Source organism: Lepisosteus oculatus, chromosome 26 (assembly GCF_040954835.1).
Source record: "Lepisosteus oculatus isolate fLepOcu1 chromosome 26, fLepOcu1.hap2, whole genome shotgun sequence".
NCBI classification, from domain to species: Eukaryota; Metazoa; Chordata; class Actinopteri; order Semionotiformes; family Lepisosteidae; genus Lepisosteus; species Lepisosteus oculatus.
The window spans coordinates 11,162,360-11,180,148 of NC_090721.1; the positions used below are offsets into that span (position 1 = coordinate 11,162,360).

General features: G+C 50.1%; 1 protein-coding gene across 4 annotated transcripts in view; it reads left to right on the forward strand.

The window, feature by feature from the left end:
• myo1cb (myosin Ic, paralog b) overlaps positions 1-17,789 on the forward strand; it is a 71,008-nt gene that overhangs the window by 13,743 nt on the left and 39,476 nt on the right. The window lies entirely within an intron of this gene.

Below are 17,789 nucleotides of genomic sequence, written 5' to 3' on the forward strand. Positions count from 1 at the left end.
GAGCTGAATTGCACCTTTGATATATCACTTAGATGAAAAGCTGTTATCTTTTAGACTGGAGATACAGCTCTTGTAGAGCCAGCGTGCGAGTGCCATTGTGCAAGACAAGCTTGTCTGTCTCCTACACTTAGCTAGTCAATCTGCAAGCACTGAATACCAGTCTCTTCTGGCTCATTTCCCTTATAGGAAAGCTGCCTAGGAATTCTGCATGCCTAGCGTCCTTGAATAGTTAATCATTCCTTATATTCTGCAATTTGATCAAACCTGAGAATTTAATTATTTATGTGGACTTGTATAATTTTCTTTTGGAAATGCACTTCCCTGATTCAGGCATTGTATTTTCCCCAGTGAAAGTGCCCTGCAATCATTTCTCATGAAGAAGGTCATTTTGTTCTCAGGTCACAAAGGCACTGTACAGGCTTTGCAGTTTTTTGATGATTAATGCAAATTATCAGCTCAGAGCTGTGCTTTATTTCTATATAAAAAATCTATTATTGACTTCGTTTAACAGTTTTGAAGCTAGAACGGCTTGCTCACTGAGTGTAGTAGAACAGTACTGACTGTTGGATGGGTAGATTGTAGCTTTTAGATTCAAGGATCAGAATAGGCAGGTTTGATTAAAGTGGGTCTCTTTCTCTGTGTGTGTGTGTGTGCAGGCAGCAAGCAGGTCACAGCAATGAAGGGCAAGAGTGTGTGGTGAGCTGTGGCCCAGCTCTCAGCTGAGAGAGTGCTGTGCTGTCTGTCGCTGGGCCGGTGGGTCACAGTTCTGTGCTCTGTCTGGGACAGCTGGCTGTGAATCCCGAGCGGCCAAAATCACAAAACCGGCCTCCTTGTCAAGTTCGACAGGGTGTCTCGGACTGAATCTGGTCATTGACTTGTTTAGATGCCGCTGTGCTGCTGCTCTTGTGACTCGTCTCGGAAACAGAGCTGAAAAGCAGGAAAAACTCCAAATGAGCCGATGTGCAGGACGGCCAGTTTTACGCAAGTTTGGAAACAAAAGGATGTGTGTTTTCAACTCATCCCAAATTGGTTCTCATTGTCAAGTTGACAGTACAGCTAGTGCTGCATATCTGCAGCTAGAACTATTATATTTAATCGAAGTAAATGAATAAATCTGAAGCTCAATACTACTAATGCTGGTCTAAACTATTTTTGTTTGGCAAGAAGTTAGTCCGTGGTGCCTCAGAAAGAATATGATTTCTGCTCCTGCTGTTTGTCATGTTGTTGGGGTTTGTGGAATTCACTGACCTCACAAGTCTTGCATTGTGAACAATCATTGTGTGCTATCACAGTGTAAGCATGATCCAATGGAAAGCTTTTTGATGATCGTATTTATCGGTAACCAGATTGGAAAATACATTTGCATTCTGTGCAGACGAGTGCTGCCTAACACTTGTCAGAAACTCCTCTGCTGTTTATTAACATGCTAATCTAGAAATAACACTGCTCACTTCTCTAGTTCCTGCTTGTGTGCAGTCGTGTGCATAGGACAGATGTCCAGAAACAGCTCAGCTGTCTTAATTATAACTTGCATTTCGAGTCTAACTCTTCGCTTGTGGTGGTTTGGTTGTGTTACTGTTTTCATGTTGGGTTTTTTGCGTTTGTAATTTGTGTTTCCAGATTATTTCTGTCTTGTAATGGACACATAAACACACAGCTGCACTGCTGTGCCCACTGGCTGTGGCATTGCTCTGCCTGCTGTTCAGGAAGGGAGGGTTCTGCAGTGTGGCCAGGAAACGGCTGTTCAGTCTTTCCCTGGTCTGGGAGAGAAGTTGCAGCTCAGTGGTGTTCGGGGCCAGTTCTCTGGCTGCTCCGGGAGGATTAGCCCCACAGCCCCAGCGTTGTCACAGTTAGTCCATAGGTGTACTGCTGAGAGCCTCCGAAATGTCAGAATTTTTTTTGTTTGTTTTTTTTTAGCGTTGGCCTCTGTTCTTAGAGATACCAGTGTATCCTTGTGCTGGAGTGTACAGCAGTGTCAGAAGGCTTTACAGTCAACTCTCAGCTGTGATTGAACATCGGTGCCTGAATGAATGACAATGCTAAGCTGGCTGAACATCCCCTCAGTCCAGTTGTGGGCAGCAGAGCGCAGGAGAGGTTGGGGGCATCTGTAACTGGAAGGTTGCAGGTCCAAATCCCATGTGGGACACTGCTGTTGTTCCCTTGAGCAAGATACTTCACTCAGATTGTCCAATTCAATTGGTACTCAAATGCTTGCCGGTATAAATGGGTACAAATCTTAGGAATTTTGGATCAGACCGCCAGCTAAGTTGAGCAATTTCAATTGGAGTGGCTGAAGTTGACCAGGTTGGTTTCAGAGTCCCAGCTTGCTCTTTTTCTCCGGCGTGTGGGCGTGGTGGGGGCAAGAGTTGTGCGTGATTGCTATTCTGGTCTCTGAGTTTCCACAGGCTGCAGCGCATGTGGCGCGTGATTAACCACACAGTGTGTGGCGCTGTCATGCTGCGCTCCAGAGTCACGTGACATCTGCCGTCGATGGGGGCGGCCGAGTCTCATCGCAGGCCTCCACGTTTCCACGACAACCAGTCAACAGCTGGACCGAGGCCTGCAGAGGCTGGCCTGGCTCCTGTGCGCAGGAGACCGAGGCAAACCGAATCTAGCGTGGCAGCCGGCAGGAGTGCCATCAGGAGTCTTATCGGGACCCCTTCAGTGGAATTTGTAGTTTTGCAGTGAGAAAAGTGAACTGTGCTGAATTTAGGAAATTCATCAACTTAAAAAAAAAAAGGTAATGTTGGACATTCTCCATTGCTTTGGGAATAAATCGGAGACCTTCTACATGCTGAAAGAAGTTTATTAGGAACCCCCAACCAGGGTGAAAATCTCTTTCTGTGACAGATTAACAGTGTTGACATTCCTATCCTGTAGCCCCTGGATTTCAAAGAATGTTTTGGAGGGGAGGTAGAATGGTTTGCTCCTGGTCTGGTATTTTACCAGGTTTCGGAACAATATAATACGTTAGACTTGAGTGTCATGTCACGAGTGGACAAAGCGCAACACATCGCAGCTGGCTGCTTCAGCCTCCCGGACTGCTGTGTTTCTAGAGACCACAAACGTCAGCATGTCTGGGAGATGAATAGTCAGGGAGGAACTGTTCAGCACATGCTGCTCAGACACACACACGGGGTATTTTGGCATTTCACTGCAGAAGTTGAGTTTCTTCCTGACATTCCCTAATTAAATACCCGTTAATGGAGTATTCTAGTCAACGAAGAGGATGCGCACTGAGCTGGTGACATGTCTGTGTGGGGACACGTCCGGTGAAAGGCAGGATACTGCTGGCTCCCCATGTGGGCGTGGTCCCGGTGATGGGGTGATGATGACCCTCCTAGTGAAACTGCGTGCTCTGTGGGGGCCTGGCCAGGAGTCGGGACCAGCAGTGCCGGGGGGGGCTGTGGTCAGTATCGGTTTGTTGCCAGAGTTTGGACAGTGCTAGAGTATGCTGGGTTTGGAAGAAAAGCATTAGATCACATTAGCTTGTATAAATGAGAAACCAAATCCTCCCACTTTTGCCTTGTGTGATCCAGGGCCCTCCCAGAGAAATCCGTAGACGATGTAGGGTGGTGGATGTGGTTGAGAAGATGCGAGAGGCGAGGTTACGGTGGTATGTACATATCATGAGGAGGGACGTTGAGGAAGTAACAAAGAGGGTAATGGAATTTGAGGTGGAAGGTAACAGAGGAAGAGGCAGGCCTAGAAAGAGATGGATAGATTGTGTGAGAAAAGATATGGAGGTATGTGAAGTGAGTGAGGAAGATGTGCTCGACAGAGACAAGTGGAGAAGAGCAACCAAAGCAGCTGACCCCAGGACAGTCTGGGACTAAGGCTGTGAAAAAGAAGAAGAGGATCCAGGGCCCTCCCAGTAGTCCCTGTGGCTAGATTACCTCTGATCTCAGTCATTCCAAGGATTGCTGTACATATCACAGGATGACGGCTACAGCAGGAATGCAAAGGCCTGGGCCTGTGTGAGAGTATCTGGTGTGCTTTGACAAGACGGTGAGAACTGCCAGTTGTGTAACCTTAAAAAGCTGCAGACAGACGCTCTCGGGACCAGCTGCTTGTCTAATGATTCAGCTGGAGGCCGTTAACTGTGCTTTGTTGAGCAAGTTCCAGTTATGCCTTGGCAGGTCAGCACTATGCTGAGAACGCCACCTTGAGGGTGTCCCTGCCCAGTACCACTAACCTCCTGGGGAAGGTGGAAGCAATGATCCTGAGAGACGGTTGTGTCCCGTTAGGAAGCTGTTGTCATCCCTTCCTTGCTAAAGGCTCTTTAAACTCCCGAGAGCATCGGGGCGGTGTGTCCCCTCCTGTACAGGCAAAGGCAAACCTGTTCTGACCTGCCCCCCTGCTCCTGATCGCCTGAACTTCTGCTGGAAGTCCTGATCGTTCACTCTGTGGTGCGATTGTCACCGTGTCCCGACGGGGGGAAAAAATGTGTCTGCAAGCCTTTCCCGTGGGGCGGGAGATTGTCCCGATGGGTCTGGAAGCGATACTGAGAGGAGAGGGTGGAGAGAGACCGTGAAGGAGCTGGGAAAAGGCTCCGTGTGGAGAGGCGGCCAGGACAGTCCCGTTAGCTCTGCAGAACGTGGCTGTAGAGGGAAGCACTGGCAACAGGGGACACAAAATGACTATAGTCCACAGACGACACGGCATCCAGGACATCCGCTGGCTTTCAGATCATCTCCTCCTCAATTACAACCTGTTCCCCGTCCATAGTTGCACGTTTATCAAACTCCATGACTTCATGGGGCACCGTCTTCACAGCGGTTTCTCAAGTCGGCCAATCGGCATGATAAACAACTGCAACTGCTGCTGGTTCTCATGGGCTGCTCATTATCGCATTATTCTGCTGTGGAGGTGTGTGTGTGTGTGTGCTCCCCGCCCCCCCCACTCTGAACCTCGGGCTCGTGTACAGGGAGAAGTGGAAGAGCAGGAAACGCACAGTGTGTACTGTATATTTATCACCCCTTTAGTCCATCCGTCTTTCCTGGGAAAAGTATGGAAAAGAAGGTGTCTTCTAGCGCTTCAGGTGTCAACTCCTATACATAGGATAGCACATGCGCAGGCAGTGAATCCTGAAATGGCTCAGAGCGCTGTGCACCAGGAGTCACGTTGTCGTCCCTGCAGCCGATTGGAATTCCCGTCTCCTGCCTCCCTGTGGGAAGGGAGTTCTTCATTGTCCGTTCAGAGCTCTGCGGATAGAGCGGCGATCCAGGGCTCTTGGCATTGCAAAGGCCTGAGCTGTGTTCGCTTTGCCAGGGCAGCTCTCTCCAAGCTCTGAGCCTGTGCTGCTGTGGCTCTGGCCCTCTTGGTGTCGGGGGAGGGAGGGGGGGTGTCTCAGCCCGGCGGAGCGAGGCCAGAGGGCCGAGGAGGAGGAGTGCGGGGGGCAGTGGCGGCCCGCTGCACTCTCACACCTTTGTAACCGTTTTGGTGCTGACAATACCTGAGCCGTGTTACCCGGCTGTCTTGCTTAATATTTGATGAGCCTCCTCTTTGTGGGTCTCGGTCTTAATTACACCCTGTGCTAAGCAAAGCTGCCCAGCTGGCTTTCTCTGCTAAGTAATTTAACAGGGAGATTAGTGGTAAAGGCCCTGGCGATCACACACCTCATGGCCCCTCTATGCCAGAGTTTTTGGCGCTGGAGGGCAGACAAGTCCCACTTCTACTGCATAGCACTGTGGCCCACTCCTGGCTTAGGGGATACAGCCCTTAGTTATAAACCAGCATGACAGAAGGCATATTTCAAACCTGTCACCTCGTTCTGAGTAAGCTTGTGTCCACAGATGTTGGACCTACATCGCGTAGATCCAGGTTCTTCACAACGCTAGTCAGCTGTTCTAGACGGCTCAGCAGTACTGCACTGGTGATCCCTTTGTGGGGTCGCCCTCTCCAGGATCCCGCATGTGTGATCTTGCGTTGTTGCAGGGTTCAGTCAGGGTATGGCTGCTGGAAAAGGCCAGCTTCTCCAGCACCATTTATCTACCGTGTGTGTCCTGTCCTCCATAGTCATCTGTCCAGTGTGGAGGGGAGGCTGCAGCTGCGAAAACCTGAAAAGCTCAGTGCTGTGCAGCAGGCTTCCGAATGTGTTCCCTGGGTGTGTTATTTGCCAGGCGGGAAAGGCCGAGAAGAAAGTTCCCATCAAGGGGTGCATGATGCCTGGATGAGTGTGCCCCTCCCTCCGCCCCCCCCTCCCGAGATGTGCAGCCAGGGGATGGGCAGCAGATCCTGTGATTGACATGTAGGCCAGGCCGCCAGCAGCTGGACATGCCCCTCATCTCTCCCCACGTTGCTGATGAAGTCAGCCAAGCCCCCATGTCCTGTTTGTGCAGGAAAGGACTGTGTGAACTGGGAACTGCTACCTGCATGTTCACTCAGTACAGCCCCAGACACTCTCATTGCCAGGAACAAGGATGTAAAGACCCCTTCCAGCTTAAAATGAAGCCCTCGCTGACCTGGCTGGAGTTGAGACCAAGGCCTTCCTATCCGATTGTTTCCTGAAGGGTATTATTTTTTTTTATCCTGTGGATTAATGGATAGTCATCTCTGAATCTGTAGGGCTGCAGTTGGCTGTACTTGTTATGTTAATGAATGCCATTGACTTTGACTCAGTTCCCAGCTCCATGGTTCAGCTGAGCTGTTCAGCTTAGTGACGGGGTACAATTGTTGTGTTTGAATGTCGGCACTGCTGTCATTCATGAGTCTTATGAATCTGAGTGCACTGGTGGGCTGCCGACTGGAACCTGTGGCTCTGGAGGAGCCCCAGCTGGTCTTGGGGACCAGTCAGAATGGTGGTGGCAGCTCCACACCTCCAGTGTGGATGACATCTGAGGCATTGAAGAGAGACCCAAGACTTACTGGGCTGTAGACCCCAATGGCCATCAGCAGTGGAGTGTTAAATGTGCAGGAGAGGAGATTAACACTGAGAAATGCTTGTCCCGCACAGACAATACTGTTATCATAGCCGTCAAAACTGCTGCATGTTAACACATGTGAAGCAGCACTTTCCCGCGTCTGCTGTTAAGTGTGGTGAAGGCACACACAGCTGTGATCAAATCTGCTCTCTCGCCTGCGAAAAAATTTGATGAAATCCGTTTTATGATCAACGGTGCATTCCCGCTCCAGCTCATCCATGACTTTAAACACTGAACCTCGGCATCTTCACTAGTGACGGAACCGGAGTGTTTTGTTTGAGTGGGTGATGTTCTGATCCTTTTTTTGTGCATTAAAGAAATTTGCGTATGCGATAAGCTCAGAACATTGCCATAAAAGGCCTTTTGCTTTTCCTAGTCATCGTTACCTGTTTCTTATCGTGAGCTGAGTTGTGTGTGTGTTTTGGATGAGAGGACAGCGGGGGTGAGTGTGTCCTGTCTGGCGGGTGGCGGGGGTGAATTCCTGAGAAGGTGTGAGAGGATGATATGCTGGTACAACCGTGACTCAATCCAGCCGCCTTCTCTCAGACAGGCAGGGTCCTGCTACAGAAATTCCTCTGTGGCAAAGCCTGGCGTGTGCGAGTGTAGGTGTGTACATGCTGACGGTGCGGCCAGCTCAAAGTCTTTAAGCAGGATATGAAGAATGACTAAAGCCTAAATCCCATCAAGAGCCCACACACACCTTCATCTGTGATTAAGCTAGAGAACATAAAAGGAATGTTGGGATGTCATGTCCTCTTGTGCAAACAGATGGAGCCAAAAAAATGGTTTGTGGATGAGATAAGTTGGCCCTGAACCGTGCTGGAGCACCTGCAGGCCGGGTGTGTGAACAGCACAGGGGCAGTCGAAGGATCCCCACTTGTTCTGCGTGGGAGAGGGTGCAGGGTGTTGCCTAGGAGGGAGCACAGCAGTGAAGTTAGTTCTTAGCCTCCTCGTTCTACGGAGAACCTGCGGAGAGGAACGATGCGAGAGGGGCCGGTCGACGATGTCGGTGCCTCCCGGAGGCAGAGGGATCGCTCTTGGTGTTGGCGACGGATGAATGCGAGACGTCAGTGGCTCGCGGTGGCTGTAACTGACCACAGCTCTCTATGCAAATCAAAGCAAGCGTACGACTTGGCACAGTCTTCCTGGAAGTTTAAATACATTCTGATTGGGGGAGGGGAAAGCTTGATAAAAACACACTAATCTGAGAGCACCACACCCCTGATGAGAGAGGCCAAGGTTCCAGGGCAGACCCTGCCTTCTGCGCCCCAGTGCTGAGAGCAGCCTCTTGCTGCGGCGCAGTGTTTAGATTAGGCTGACCTTGCCTTAAAAGGGAATCTGTGTTAACAGGGCTGTTTCTGCAGAGCTGGCAGCTCAGATAGGGGTAGGCGGTGAGGAGAATATCCTGTTTTTCATTGTATCCAGGCCAGGGCCAGGATTGTGTAAAATGGAAACCGTCTGGTCCCGTCGTCTTCTGTAGAAGACGTCGTATCGGAGCTAAAATCCGCCGTTTCTCATGTCCCTTGCTGCTCGTGCAGAAGTGATGGCGTCGTCTCCTCCTCGTGTCCTTTGACCTCGAGGAGCGCGAGTTCATGCCCTTCACCGACACCATGAGGGCTGCAAGTCTTCTTCCCTGACTTCCCAAGCAAGCAGTGCGATGAGTCGCCTCGCTGTGAGGTTTTTCCTACTGGGGGAAAAAACTAGCTGGGGTTTTATTTTTAGAACTTCAGTTCATCAATCTAGGAGGCAGTTTACTTATGTAGCCTATTATTTGCATCTCTAAGGAAGCTTGCAGTCACCAGGTTCTGGTCAGAACCACACCCGTGGTGAGGTTCTGTCCCTGCAGCTGTGCTTGTGGGATGGCTGAGTCACGTGACGTGAGCTCAGTTGCCCTTTCTTATGTCAGAAACCAGCTTTAATTTCTCCTCTTTTTGTTTTTCTGGTGCGGGAACCTCTGCTTTTTGTTATTAAATCATAAATTATCCTTATTGTGTTTGTTGCCTTTTGGAAAATTAAAAACTTATTTTGACCAAACAGCTCTCTGAGGGTGTGCTAAATGGTTGTCATTCTGGTACTAGTTGAAAGGTTAACTAAACCCCCCCCCAAACCCTGCAATTCAGAAATGATTGCATTACAGACGAACTGATCAGAGCACCATCTTGTTGAAAGGCTCTGATCTTTGCCCTGCATGGGGTGGGGCTGGGTAGCTGGGACCCGAGTCAGAACACAGGAGTGGGGGAAGGGAGGCTGGCCCAGGTCACCTCCATACTGGCTTGGCTGTCTCTCCCAGCCTGCTGGCTCTGCAGAGCTCCGCATGTGCCAGAGGCACTTGTTCCGTCGGAGTCGTTACCTGCCCTATTTTATAGCTTCTCCCTCCCCTGACGAGACCAAACCAGAGAGTTAGGAGGATATCTTAAAAAAAACTACAGTGATTAGTAAATTACAATTTTTACAGTGGGCTTCTAGCTGTTTAACTAATGTGCAAACCTGAGCACTAGGTCAAACCTGTCCCCCTTCCGCACGCAGGTGTGTTGGATGGTCTTCCCTGTCGAGTGCCCATGACGGCGCTCTCCCTGCTTGCGGGTTACTGCCTCGTGCGCGGATGCAGATGTCCAGTTGGGCTCCGCCTCACATTCTTTTGTCCTCTTATTTGTATTTCCTCTGCTAATGAATGATTACAGACGAGTAAAACCTGTGAAAGGAATTCTCAAATCCAAAGCACCAGACATGATGGGAATCTGTGTTGTGTAGGATTGTCCCTCAGTGACGTTTTCTGTTTGATGCATTTTGGATTGTAGATTTTTATTATAGTCTTCCGTTTAGGCATCATTGGTACTTTTTTTAGTGAGCTGTGCTTCTGCTCCAGCCCTGTACTGGGGAGGTGTAGAGAAGGACTTGGCTTTGCCTGAGTTCCTGTCATCCTGCGAGTCCTGTGGTGCCAACAGCCCGGTGAGGACCACCTGGAGGAGGGGTGCAGCTCCCACCAACACCTCTGTGACTTCAAAGGGGGCGCTGTTGTGTAGTAAGCGGGATTGTGGGTTCCTGGCCACAGCTGGCTAATAGCATCACACTTGCCTTCCCTGCACGTTGCCTAGTGATGCTGTTCTCCAACTCGAACAGGACTGGATAGATAGAATCGCACAGAGGAGGGCCAGCCACAGCTTCAGAGAGATCTTGATCCTAAATGCACCCAATTATATACCCTGAATAATGACATTATCCAGAGAAAAACCCAACTAAATATTTTTGGCTGATTCTGACAGGATCAGCAGATGTCCAAGTAAAGTCGCAGCTGCTCTCTGGAAATGGGTGTTTTTGTGTTTCTGGTATATTATTAAGTTGTAGGGCTGAGACACTCTCCTCTCCCGGCTGCCTGCATGCTTTGGCAGAGCAGGCTGTGTGAGGCTGCGGTGTTGCTGGGTCTGCGCCTGCGAGTGGAGCTCCCAGCTGCAGTGCTCTCTGCAGAGCCAGCCTGGACAGGGCCTGCGACTGCTTCAGCCTCCGGCCTGGTCTTGAAGTGGTTACTCTGGAAGACGGGAGAGGCACAGACAGTGCCCGTGTGGGCCTTGTTTATTTGGGACCACTCAGCCAGTCTCTCTGGTACTGTACAAGCATTACAGAACTCCACAAGACCTGTAGTAATAAGCTCTCGACACTGGATTTCTTTGTGACGTGGGCACTGGGTAGTTTCTGCGTTTGCCTCATTGGCGAATGATTTTCTTTTAGCTGCGTTTTGCCCGTCTGTGTGACGGTGTTCTCTCACGCAGGTGTCTTGTTGACATGGCAACTCGCGAGGCTGGTCTGAGCATCGAGCCTCCATGTCATTCCAGCTTGGCGTGAGCGAGGCTCACATGCCCTGACGACTGTGCCTGCAGTGGTGTTGTGTTGCCTTGTGGACCCTCTGTTGTGGTGAAATTGTTTCTTCAGGCACTGGTCTGCTCGGCTCTCTGATCGCCCCCTTTTGCTAGTATTTGCTAGTCTATTTGCTATTTGCTAGTCTGTTTCCCCGGTGACCAAGAGCGTGAGACTTGGGATCTTGTTTTTTGTTGCTTTAATCAAGTAAGCTCCTGTTCTTTCATAAAGAAGATCAGGGGAGGGCGTGGATAATCCTAATACTGTGTGTAAGGAGCATGTACTGCAAGAGTTTGCTGACTTTTACAGCTGACAGGATTCAGAACACGGACTTGCTCCGAGCTACAAGCTCTCCCCAACGTGTGGTACATTCTCAAACCACACTCCATCCAAAGAAATGTGAAGCGGTAATTGAATCGTGTACGAGTACTGTGGGCTGCTACTGAGCGTTGCAGAGATTAGATTCCCCCAGGCTCTGCTTACCTGCAGGCTGTGATACAGTTTAGTACTGCTGCCTCTCCCCTGCAGGGTTGTTCTGGCTCTAGAAACTTGGTGCACTCAAAATCTCTATTTCTAGCACATATTGCCTCAGAATATTTATAGTCTGCATTAATTAAAAGTGATACGTTTCTTTTTCTATGTGGAAGGGAGTTTTTGTACCTCATAAATTAGATCATTATTTTATCACCTCAGAGTCCTCTTTTCACCCTTGCGCTCCAAGAAAGACCTGCGCATCACTTGTCCATTTGCACACTTCACATTGTCACACATGCGACTGGTGCAGAAACGGAGGTTTGGTGTAAGAGTGGGATACACAGCCTCTCCTGGAGCCAGCACGGCAATCACCTGGGTTTCAGGCCTGGAAATCTGTGAAGCTGCTTTGTGACGATGTCCATTGTAAAAATCACTACACAAATAAAACTGAATTGAATGGAATGCATCCTCCATGCACTGCAAATCTCATTGGACACACCCTGGCCGACCTCAATATTCCTGGTTCCATTTAGCCTGGCCTTTCACCTGCAACGTCCAGACTTGCAGACTTTGTTTCAGAGGAGCTGGCTTTTGTACACGCCATACGTTTTAACAGCTTCTTTCTGTGCTAATCAGGCTGGGGGAAGAGTTTCACAACGGACCGGCGGGGCCAGAGAAGGCGGCAGCTGTGGATGGGTTGAGAAATCCGGTCGTGTGTCTTGGGTCACTGCGTCAGCTCAGTGGAGGCAAATGGATGTGCAGTAGATGTGCTCAGGATTGCACCGCGGATGTTAAATGAGTGCTTAGAGAGAATATCTGAAGGAGAATGCAGAGGGGAGTCGGGGAAGGAGCACTGTGGCACCGCTCTGCGGCCCACTCAGACACAATCACGCGTTTCCTGCCCACATTGCTGGCATTCCTCAGTATTGACATCACAGCCGCTCTGGGCGCTGTCTCCCTCCGCTCCACAGCCCGGGACCAGCCGAGCAGGAGAGAGACCCTCAGTGTGGGAGCGCTGGGGCAGGAAACTGAGCCAATCAGACAAGGCCAGCTGAAGGATTCTGCTTTTGTTTGGATAGAAGTCCTGACTCAGTTCACAGGATCTTAACAAGTGCGCCTGCATTGCGTTGTCCCAAATTTCTCCTTGACCATCTCTGGTATAACATTAGCAAGAAGCTGTTAAGACATAAATGTCTGTTGTGAGTTTACCCCGATTTTAGAGCAGTGGTCATTCTGGTCTTCTTTGTTTCCAGTTGTCTCAACCATTGACTTAGTTTCTGAGTTAAATCATCTTTGAATGGAGACAAGTGAGAGAACTGATGAGTTTGGCAGAAATGAAAGAACCGATCTCTTTTCACAGGACCAAGATCATTTCACTTTAATGTATCTTTCCATTACAAAAACCCTGTTGCATGAGCAGAGATGCTGTGCAGCACCTAGCGCCTGCCTTTTAATGACGCCTGAATCCCATGATTCGGAAATGAATCCCCTTTTCAGGCCGTTCCTGGCTGCATCCGGCTGTCTCGCTGCCCTGTAGTCTTGCCCAGCACTGATGTCCGCAGGCTTGTTGAGTCCCCTGATTTTCATATAACAAGCAAACTATTATTCTGATTCCTGCCTCAGTGCTCTGGGCCGCATTAAACAGTGAGCCCAATCGTGGCTGCTGGCTGCGTCTCTGGTTTATACTTGTGGAGAAAGCGAGAATTGTTTCTTCCCATAAACTGGTAAATATTTCTGTTTTTCTCGTGCTGCTGTCACACAGGGCGCCTTTTGTTGTGGAAGCAAAGGCCAGCCCAGGGCTCCTAGGAGCACTGGGAAATGGGCACTTTTTTTCCTGCGGCGGGTAGCCTTGGTGCCATGTGCACAGCGCAGCCAGCTCGCAGGATGGCGTCCCCTGGTGGGGCAGGAGAGAGGGGGGGGCGGGGCGTGCGAGCTGGACGGGCAAAATGGAGTGACGTGCTGCTGAAAGTGTTCAGTGGTGTTCAGGCCCTCCTGCATCCTAAAGAACAAAAAGTGCAGCGTTGTGGTGTGATGGTCTGAACCTGGACTTGGGATTTTGTCACTCATAAAAGCTAATCAGTTCTTTCTTATCTGAGAGAAGTCTTGTCATTGAGTTAGGTTGATCATTCTCAGGGGGAGATGTTTCAAAGCTGATCACTGGGCATTCCAGGGGAAGCAGATCAGTGCGAGTCTGGCTCACCGTGGAGCAGGTTGGTCTTGCGATGTCGAGGGTGACTTTCTCTGGGGGGTATTTCAGTAATTCCAACACCTCAGGCAGCTGCCCTGTCAGCCTAGACACACTGCTCACCTAAAATGGGACAAATGTTGTGACACGGTCTGTAAAAAAGGCCGACAGAGACTCTTCTTTTTTAGAAAACTCGGCTGCTTTAAGGTAGATAAAACTGTCCTTACACTTTTCTACAAATCACTCATTGAAAGTGTCTCAACATACTGCATCACTTGCTGGTGTGGACACATGAGTACCGGTAACTGTAATAGCCTGGTAAATTAGTGAATATAAATGGCAAAATCATCAGGAATAATCAAATCCACTTAAGCATCCTTTGCAAACAGAGGGTGACTAAGAAAGCCAAAAGCATCAGGGAGTGTGTGTCTCACCCCCTCCATTGCGAATTCATACTTCTCCCATCTCCCAAACCAAGAGACTCAGGAAGTCTTTCTTTCCCACTGCTATTACACTCTTAAACAATGCAAAGTAACTACCTTGTCTCTTGTGTCTTTTCTTCTGTAACACTACTGTATTCTCTTCCCTTTTGATGATGTGTATTTGGCATTGTGTTGTGTCTGACTGTGCTGTAAATCAAATTTCCCCTAGGGAAAATAAATCTTGAATTGATAGACGCCCCTTCGCCCCGACTGGACTATAGGCAAGGAAAGAAAAATGCGGAACTTTGGCTGCATCTCGGCCGTCTCCTCGCTCCCTGAATCCACAGGTCGGATTCAGGGATTCACTCCCTGAGGCCCATGGCTTCTCTGGAGCACCTGCTTGGATGTCCAGGCATGAGATCGCTCTGTTCTTCTGGGTTAAATGGTTCTGCTGGATCTCCAGAGGCCTTCTGGTCCAGCCTGGCCATTGGATGGGCCGAGCAGAACCGAGTCAGAAACCAAAGCGGATGAGAAGGAAATGCATGGAATATAGGAAGGATACCACCGAAACTTTGGGGTTTCTGTGGGACGTGGGGGGGGAGATGTTTGTCATGCTTGTCTGCAGATGGTTGACAAAGTGAGCTGCTCTGTGGGCATCTATATTTAGTTCTTCTCTTCCCTTTGTGAGACCGAATGAGGCCACGTCCACACATGCCCTCCCGGCGGAGCAGCCCGCGGCCGGGAGCAGGGCCTCCTGACTGGCACAGCCTCCACCCACAGCCCCTCCCCTCCCGGCGGCTCGCGCACTTGCAGCCAGCGTGGTTATAAATAGGGCCCAGGCCCAGGCTCGGGCTCGATTACAGGCCAGGGATCAGGCAGTGCAGCTGGCCAGAGATCACTGGATGGCGGGTGAAGGCCGCAGCGTGTCACGCTGGGCCGGCCAGTTCCTCCCTGGCTTCGGCGCGGCTTCAGGCCGGTTTTATTGTGCAGGATGAAGACTTTTGTTCAAGGCAGCTTGCTGTGGTTACAGCTGTCGGAACACAATAATCCGAGTAAACAAGGAAAACATAAATCAGGGAGGTGTATTAGGTTACAGGGAGTCCTAAACGTGCAGTAATTAAATGTGCTATTGTAGAGTAAGGTGCACTCACTAGCCAAACACTGGGAATCCTAATTGATTAATCAGTTATGGTGTGTGCCCGTGTGAGCAGCAGGAGCAGGGTTCTGCAGCGGGTGGTCACAGCCCCACTCCCCCTCGTCTTCACAGCAGAACGGCTGAGGCAGTGACGAGTGCAGTGGTTTGTGGGATTGAACTGCACATCACACTCATGCCTCCAGTTGTCAGCAGGATGGAGCTCTGGGCCGAGTTCTGGCCAGGGAAGGGGGTGGACGTCGGTCTCCTGCACCTCAAGTCGGCCAGGCAGCACCTGTTCACTGGACTGGGGTTTCTGGTATTTTGTCCAGTAAGTGTATACAGTAGTACCAAACCATCTCATTTTGTTTAATATGTTAGTATTGGTCTGACTCCAGTCGGATGTACCTCAAGCCTGCCTTTGTTACTCTATAAAGCTCTTAAAGTACAGCGTGCACTAGAGAATCCAGGATTGTGGCCAGAGTGTGGCGAATCGTGCTGAGATGATGATTTAAAGACGCTTCTGGCTCAGTGTAGCTGGTTAGCCAGAGGTTAATAACAGCTTAGCAGCCGGCACCTCTGACGGAAGAGCTCCAGAGCTGGCTGTGAGGACGAGGGAGCTGAACCGATGGTGTGAAAGAGAGTTTGAAATAACGCAGCCCAGCCCAGAGGTGTCAGACAGGCTGGATCTGTCGGCCCCGTCACTGCAGACGTGGCGATTTGGGAAGCATGGGAGAGACTGCGACTCTGCCTTGTTGTCTTAATTTCCCATTTCTCTTTCTTCTGCTCTTTGTCATTTGAGTTTTAAATATTTTTGTTTTGGACTCGCTCAGTTTTTTCCTTTTGTAATTCACCAACGGTCACCTCTGCAGCGAAAACCTGACCACTTGCTCAGTGAGCTCAGCGCCCACTCTGGCTCACTGGCCCAAACCCACTGACCTGGGCTGGAGCCGCAGATGCCTGGAGAGTGGGCCGGGCAGCTCTCTTCCTGTGAGCTCTCTAGTGTTGCCGGGCTCGGTGGCGAGGTGGCACAGGTCTTCAACCAAACCAACGGTCAAAGAGCACAATAATTCAGACTTTTTCTAAACAATAAATGAAAGCATATTTGCTTTACAGTTGAAACAGAAATGCACATCCATCTGTATGTTTAAAAAGATCTCCTTGTTTGCCAGGCAGTTGTATGAACTGAGCAAAGAAATGCTGACACAGCGAAAGTGCCCTTCGAGAGGAAACCAGCCTGAGAGCAAAAGGGCAGGGAGAGTGAGATTGGAGGAACTCAAGGGAGCTCTCTTATCTGCCCTCTGCTCCTTTTCCAGCGAGTTGTCGTCTTAATGAGACAGTGTGAGAAATGGGCTCCGATCGAGACGAGCGCTGGCTGGGCTCTCCAGTCCCCGAGTGACCCAAAGACCGGTCTGTTTCCTGAAGCATGACTGCGTGTCTGGGTAGCTTGTTCCAGGGCCAAGTATAGCCTTCTGTTTAAAGATGTGCCTCCAGGTATGAGTCCTCAGTGAACTTCATTTCCAGTTCTGTCGTCTGCTCAGTATTTCACCATTGAGCCTGAAGTTCACTGGGCTGAGTCTGTCAGTGTCTTCCAGGAGGTGTGTTTGTGGGCATGGGTTGCACTGCTCTGTACCAGTCTTCACTCCTAGGCTAAACTCCACAACTGTTTGCTCAACTTCCAGTCATTTTCTTTTTATTGGAACAAATGTCAGCTACAGAACATTTAGCTTTTCCATTTCTGATGGTCGTTGAGACTTGTGCATTCTCTAGTCTTTAGTGTTGAGCCTCTTCCATCTCGTCTTCTCTCTGATGTCGGGGGTGGGCTCCAGTGGGCTCCCCAGGGACGAACGCTTCATGCTGGTCTCTCCGGTCGAGGGGGGCAGAGAGAGCAAAGCAAAAAAAAAGTTTCCATTTCTAATTTCCCACGCACGACAAGCCCTGGGGCCCTTCCTCTGCCTCAGTGCACTTGTATTTTCTGTCTTTAATTGGGGATTTCCAGAAAGGCTGGAGCGCTTGTGGTCTGCAGCCGGCCTGCAGAGAGGAGACTGCTGGGACAGGAAGGCAATAATTCGAGTATCTGAGGCCTCTCAGCGCTGTTGCCAAAATTGGAAAGCTTCTGCTTCGGAAGATTCAGAATTCTCCCTTCAAAATTGTAAAAAACCTAAACCAGAAGTAGACTTTTTTTTCTTTTAGGTACTCTTTCTGCTTGAGGGAGCCCACTGTGAGTGTTGCGGCGTGCTGTGGAGAGGAAGCTGGTGTGGAGCACAGGGTTTCTGGCCCTCATGTGGATCAGGAGGTTCCTTCACCTGTACTGCTTGACAGTCCCCTTGCCTCTGGCTTGAAGACTCAATCTCTCCCTTCCAGCTCTGTTCTGTTCTCTTCTCGGGCATTCTTTCCACTAGCCTTTAATTGCATTTATATACAGTTTCTTCATTCCATATGAAATAGTTTTTCATTCCATAGAACCACAGGTCGCTGTGTGTACAGGAGGGGACTCTGCTTCAGTCACATGGGTGATGCACAGCAGGTGAGCAGGAGAAACTGTCAGCAGTTGAATGAAGGGGGAACTGGAGGGAGGCCAGACTGTACAGCCCAGAGTGGCATTCGGGCACGATATGGGGCTTCACAGCCCTATTGTTATGAGCAAGTTTCAGGAGCTCAGTTTAACATCTCTTCCAAAGGATGGCTTTTCCTACAGCACAGTGTCCCCTCAGCGTACTGGGGTTTGAAATTCTGGCCCTGTGGGGAGAGCCCCACCTACTGGTCAACCAGTGCCACGTGCTGAGGGGTGTCCCTCCAAG